Here is a 6,950-nt window from a genome sequence, read left to right as displayed (position 1 = left end):
GCCTGCTGAAGTTCTGCTCTCTCTGAGGACAGATAGCTTGGGTACTTGAGAGTGCATTTGAAGGGGTTGAGGATTCGGGAATACAAGGGAGTCAGCCAGACCCCACTTGGGGTTTCCCTGGTGGCTCAGTGGTAAAGAATCCACCTGCAATGCAGGAGACACGTGCAGGAGACGCGGATTTGATTCCTGGGTTGGGAAGATCCTCAGGAGAAGGAAATGGCAAACCATTCCAATATTCTTGCCTGGAAAATTCCATGGACAGAGAAGCCTGGTGGGCTACAGTCCATGGGGTGGCAGAAGAGTCAAATGTGACTTAGCAACTAAACAACAATAACAACAACAAAAAACAAAGACCCCACTTAGCCAAGTGACTCTTGGTGAGGCCCAGAGTGGTGGCAGAAGCAGGTGGGGGAGAATGGAAGTGAAAGTGAAGTCACTCAGTCGTGTCCAACTCTTTGCAACCCTGTGGACTCTAGCCTATCACGCTCCTCTGTTCATGGGATTTTCCCGGCAAGAGTACTAGAGTGGGTTGCCATTTCCTTCTCCAGAGGATCTTCCCAATCCAGGGATCGAACCCAGGTCTTCCACACTGTAGGCAGATGCTTTACCATCAGAGCCACCAGGGAAGTCCTGGGAAAATGGAGGAGGGGTGGAAATCTGATGGCTCCCAGCTTGGGGTGGCTGCTCTCCTCTCTCCTGGAGGGTGTCCACACGACACCCCCTCCTTAGCTGGAGGGCTATGTAGGCAGGCTGGTGGCAGTAAGAATGACTGGCAGGGCCCCTGGATGCCCTTGCAGTCCTCATACTCCCAGGAAGGAAGCGGGTGACTAAGGAATAATAGTTTCCATGTAGATTCTTTACAATGAAGATTACTTCTTTGTTTTTTCAGAGTTGTTCTCCTGGGAGACCCACCCTTCCTTACCTAGCAAATGGCACAAAACAACTTCAGAAGTGAAAAAATGCACAGGAAAAGGAAAGTAGCAAAAACAAACAAAAACTTGAAAAATTCAACCACGAGTCAGTTTGACCTTGTTTTGATCAGCTGTTCCTGAATGTCCAGTTCTATGTCCTGAGGCACTGAGAGGTCTCCCAGGGGCCTACTCCTGGGGAATCCTTGGGATCTGATGAAACCATCCTTTCACCTGCCTAATGGTCTGGGGAAGCTTCTTGGGTTGGGGAGGGATATCAGAAACTGGAGGTGTGTAGGGGTAAGGAGCAGGGAGACAGACTACTTGAGGGTGTGGGAAGCAGAGACTTGAATCGCCATTCCCCATCCCCCGCCCTGTCTGAAGCCCGAGTGGCTCTGAGTTGGCCTTTACCAGGTTTGAGAAGGGGGCTGCAGCCACCTCCTGCCCTTTGCTCCCTCCTGTCCTCTTGAATGGATTTCTCCCGGAGTATTCTGTTCTGATGTTTCTCCTCCTGGATCCTTGGAACTAGTCTCCAGTCTCTGGCCCAAGCCCCACCTCCCTTCTGGATGCAGGAATCCAAGGGGTGCAAGGGTGTAGGGGGAAAGAGAGAGAGAGTCACTTGCCTTTCCCCATGATGACAGGCAAGGCAGGAAAGAATCTGCAGTTACTCATTTGGAGCCTGCCTGGCTTCCTGGCTGCCTGCCGCATCCTAGCAGCGGGTGCCACTCTTGCCTCCCCCAGTCTTCTCCCACCTCCTGGAGTCAAGTTGTGCACGCACTACTTGAAGGCTCCCTGCTCAGGCGCTCACAGCACAGTCTGGCCTTCATGGTAGGAACCAGGAACTGGCCTGCGGAGTCACTGCTCAGGATGCCCCTTCCAGAGCCGTCCACATTGTTGGGTGGATGCAAGCAAGCTTTGCCCTTTCTGAGTTTCTGAGTTGACACCTCCATTGAGAGGGACTGCCCACCACTTCCCCAGCAGATGCTTATTAACTCCAAGCTGTGGTTTGGTGGAAGGCAGGAGAGGCCTGTTGCTTAAAGAAGCAATAATCCCTTCATCTTGTCTGTAACAGCTTGCAGGGAATAGCATTCCTTCATCCCTCTTGTATCACCACCTCCACTGACCTGGCCCTGTGATAAGTACTGGGGATGTCACAGTGACTTAAGACACTGGCAACCCCTCTAGGGCAACCTAGCATTGCTTGAGTGGGGGACTGGAGGGACGTTCTCATGATGCTGCAGCTGCGCTAGGAAAATAAACAAAGTCCATAGAGTATAGATGATGGAGAGAGAATTGTTCTGACTTGCGAGATTGGGAAATGAAAAAGACCAGGGACGGCTTCTGAAATGCATTATACCATCCCTTGATCCTGGAGGCTGGGGTTTAGAGCTCAGGAGTGGGTGGGGGCCGAGAGCAGGTGACGTTGCCAACTCTAGGTGCATGAGTTCAGGCCCTCCAGTGATCAGATGCTGGATGGACTTAGGATTATTGGATGTTAGGAGATGACAAAGGAGGAGATCCCTATGAATGATAAAGGAGGAGAAGGCAGGAACCAGCAGGGAGAACCACAAATTGAGATGCAGCTCTGACAGAGCCTCTGCCAGCCTGACCATGAATTGCAGAGCCAAGGTGGCACTCAGATGCCTTAGTAACCCTACTGTGTGCAGTCAGTGTCTGGGGGCCATCTGGGAAGAGCAGGCCTTCACCTCAAATGCTGTGGTGGATCCTGAAGGTGCTACTCCTAGAGGCTGTCAGCTCACTGAATTCAGCTATCAGCTGAAATGACAAGTTCTTTCTTGACAGGAGATCCAAGTAATACATGTCTGCAGCTATCACAGAGGGGAAAGTGAGTCATGGAAAATGAAGGTGGGGGAGAGCTCCTGCTTCAGGAGACAGAGGAAGTGGAGACCATGGGCCTATCCTTGGGAATGCCTATTCTGGGCACAGACAAGGATGACTCCAGAAGGAAATCCTCTGTGACCCCACTACAACCATGATCATTTTAAATCATCATCGATCTTTCATTTTATCTGTAAATATCTCAGTAAAAGTGTAAGTGAAGTTGTGTCCAACTCTTTGCAACTCCATGGACTGTATAGTCCATGGAATTCTCCAGGCCAGAATACTGGGGTGGGTAGCCTTTCCCTTCTCTAGGGGATCTTCCCAACCCAGGGATTGAACCCAGGTCTCCTGCACTGCAGATGGATTCTTTACCAGCTGAGCCACAAGGCAAGCCCTAGAATACTGGAGTGGGTAGCCTCTCCCTTCTCCAGCGGATCTTTCCAACCCAGGAATCGAACTGGGCTCTCCTGCATTACAGGTGGATTCTTTACCAACTCAGCTATCATGGAAGCCCAAATATCTCAGTAGGTAGCTCTAAAGCATAAGAACTTAAAAAAAAAAAAAAAAGACCCACAATACCATTATCACACAATACCATTTTTATGCTAACCACCCCAACCTACCCAAATTCCTAAACAGCATTAAATAGTCATTAATTAATTTTCCTCCTTTGCCTCACAAATGCCTTTATTTTCTACCAGTTATTTGTTTAAATAGGGCTCACACGTTATAATTCAAGACAGTCTCCTTCCATCTCTCTGCCTCTCTTTCTTGCAAGTTCTCCTTGGAAGAAATTGGGATGGGGTCCTGTCTACTGGCTTTCCACAGTCGGAGTTCTGGTGACTGCATTCTGTGGTGTTATTTAACTATTTCTCTAAGACGGATTACTTTAAAACACATCTTAAAAACAAGTGAGGTGATTTGCTTGTGAGTTCAAATTGACCACAGATCCTGAGTGAGATTCCTTTTTACCTTTCTTTTACCTCTCCTCTGCTTCTCCCACTCTTGTCTCCAGCCACACTGGCCTCCCTGCTAGTTCAAAAACTCATTCTTGGTCCATTCTTTTTTTTTTTTTAATTGAAGTATAGTTGATTTACAATGTTGTGTTAGTTTCTGCTGTAAAGCAAAGTGATACATGTACATATATTCTTTTTCATATTCCTTTCTACTATAGGTTATACAAGATGGATAAATAGTGAAAATAATGAGAGACTCTATTTTGGGGGGCTCCACAATCATTGCAGATGGTGACTGCAGCCATAAAATTAAAAGATGCTTGCTCCTTGGAAGAAAAGTTATGACCAATCTAGACAGCATATTAAAAAGCAGAGACATTACTTTGCCAACAAAGGTCCATCTTGTCAAAGCTATGGTTTTTCCAGTGGCCATGTATGGATGTAAGAGTTGGACTATAAAGAAAGCTGAGTGCTGAAGAATTGATGCTTTTGAACTGTGGTGTTGGAGAAGACTCTTGAGAGTCCCTTGGACTGCAAGGAGATCCAACCAGTCCATTCTAAAGGAAATCAGTCCTGAATATTCATTGGATGGACTGACACTGAAGCTGAAACTCCAATGCTTTGGCCACCTGATGTGAAGAACTGACTCATTAGAAAAGACCCTGATGCTGGGAAAGATTGAAGGCAAGAGGAGAAGGGGGTGACAGAGGATGAGATGGCTGGATGGCATCACCGACTCGATGGACATGAGTTTGAGTAGACTCCAGGAGTTGGTGATGAACAGGGAGGCCAGGTGTGCTGCAGTCCATGAGGTCACAAAGAGTTGGACATGACTGAGCGACTGAACTGAACTAAACTGATACAAGATGTAGTTCCTGGGCTATATAGTAGGTCCTTGTTATCTATTTTATATATATATATGTGAACATATATATATATATATATGAACTGATATATATATATCAGTTCAGTTCAGTCACTCAGTCGTGTCCGACTCTTTGCAACCCCATGAATCACAGCACGCCAGGCCTCCCTGTCCATCACCAACTCGAGGAGTTCACTCAGACTCACATCCATTGAGTCAGTGATGCCATCCAGCCATCTCATCCTCTGTCGTCCCCTTCTCCTCCTGCCCCCAATCCCTCCCAGCATCAGAGTCTTTTCCAGTGAGTCAACTCTTTGCATGAGGTGGCCAAAGTACTGGAGTTTCAGCTTTAGCATCATTCCTTCCAAAGAATACCCAGGGCTGATCTCCTTCAGAAGGGACTGGTTGGATCTCCTTGCAGTCCAAGGGACTCTCAAGAGTCTTCTCCAACCCCACAGTTCAAAAGCATCAATTCTGTGGTGCTCAGCCTTCTTCACAGTCCAACTCTCACATCCATAGATGACCACAGGAAAAACCATAGCCTTGACTAGACAGACCTTTGTTGGCAAAGTAATGTCTCTGCTTTTCAATATGCTATCTAGGTTGGTCACAACTTTCTTTCCAAGGAGTAAGCATCTTTTAATTTCATGGCTGCAGTCACCATCTGCAGTGATTTTGGAGCCCAAAGCAGTAAAGTCTGACACTGTTTCCACGGTTTCGCCATCTATTTGCCATGAAGTGATGGGACCAGATGCCATGATCTTAGTTTTCTGAATGTTGAGCTTTAAGCCAACTTTTTCACTCTCCTCTTTCACTTTCATCAAGAGGCTTTTTAGTTCCTCTTCACTTTCTGCCATGAGGGTAGTGTCATCTGCATATCTGAGGTTATTGATATTTCTCCCGGCAATCTTGATTCCAGCTTGTGCTTCTTCCAGCCCAGGGTTTCTCATGATGTACTCTGCATATAAGTTAAATAAGCAGGGTGACAATATACAGCCTATATGTTAACCCCAAACTCTTATTTCATCCTCCTCTCCTTCCCCCTTAGTAACCGTAAGTTGGTTTTCAGTTTCCTAGCCTACTCTTGCTTTTAGGTGTTAGATCCCTCTGCTTGATATTCTCTTGCCCAGGTATCACCATGGCTTCTGACCTTTTTCTTTAAGGCTGATTCCCCTACTTCATATTGTAAACTGCTTCCCCCCAGGTTGGGGCCCCTCACCTTCTGTAGACTTTTTTCCCCACTGTGCTTATTACCTCCTAAGGCACAATGTCCTTTCAGTTCACTTCAGTTCAGTCGCTCAGTTGTGTCCAACTCTTTGCGACCCCATGAATTGCAGCACGCCAGGCCTTCCTGTCCATCACCAGCTCAAGGGGTTCACATGCATTGAGTCGGTGATGCCATCCAGCCATCTCATCCTCTGTCGTCCCCTTCTCCTCCTGCCCCCAATCCCTCCCAGCAGCAGGGTCTTTTCCAATGAATCAACTCTTCGTATGAAGTGGCCAAAGTATTTGGAGTTTCAGCCTCAGCATCAGTCTTTCCAATGAACACCCAGGACTGGTCTCCTTTAGGATGGACTGGTTGGATCTCCTTGCAGTCCAGGGGACTCACAAGAGTCTTCTCCAGCATCACTGTTCAAAAGCATCAGTTCTTCAGCACTCAGCTTTCTTCACAGTCCAACTCTCACATCCATACATGACCACTGGGAAAACCATAGCCTTGACTAGACTATTTGTAACTTCACTTTATTATACTTATTGTCTTTTTCTCCCTGCTCACAGAGAAGTTCCACGTGGGCAGGGATTTTCAGGTGTTTTGTTCCCAAACGTATGTCAAGTCCTTGGAATGGTGCCTGGCAAGCAGCCCTCTATTCATGTTTATTGAATGAACAAATAAGGGAATGATTCTTCCTAAAATCCATAGCTGATGCTGCCTTCCCTCTGTCCCAGGACTCTAACCCTGCTCTCTCTCAGGCTCTGAGAGAACCTCCTCCCTGCCCCTCCTTAGTCTGGCTTCAGCTGCTCTTCCCTGCCCCAACCCAAGCCTGGGCTCTGCCATGTAGAACACCAAGCTCTTTCATGCCTCTGTGGCATTGCCTAGGCTGTTCCTTCTGCCAGGAATGCCTTTCTCCACACATCTCTTGCGGGAGATTTTGTCATGCTTTACGGCCTTAGTCCATGTCAGTCACCCCCTCTGGGAAGACTTCTGGGTCTCTCCTGGGATGACAGGCCCAGCGCGGTGAGGACTGGATAAGCAAGAGAGATGGAGGTCCTCCAGCAAGCCTATTCTGTTTAGACCTGTCTTAGACTCTAGTCCAAATCTGACCCTTGATCACAGGTTGCTCCCTAACCATGATCTAAGGCCTCCACCCCGAGTTACAC

The sequence above is a fragment of the Bubalus kerabau genome, chromosome 20 (assembly GCF_029407905.1).
Source record: "Bubalus kerabau isolate K-KA32 ecotype Philippines breed swamp buffalo chromosome 20, PCC_UOA_SB_1v2, whole genome shotgun sequence".
In the NCBI taxonomy this organism is placed as follows: domain Eukaryota; kingdom Metazoa; phylum Chordata; class Mammalia; order Artiodactyla; family Bovidae; genus Bubalus; species Bubalus kerabau.
This window is presented reverse-complemented; position numbering follows the sequence as displayed.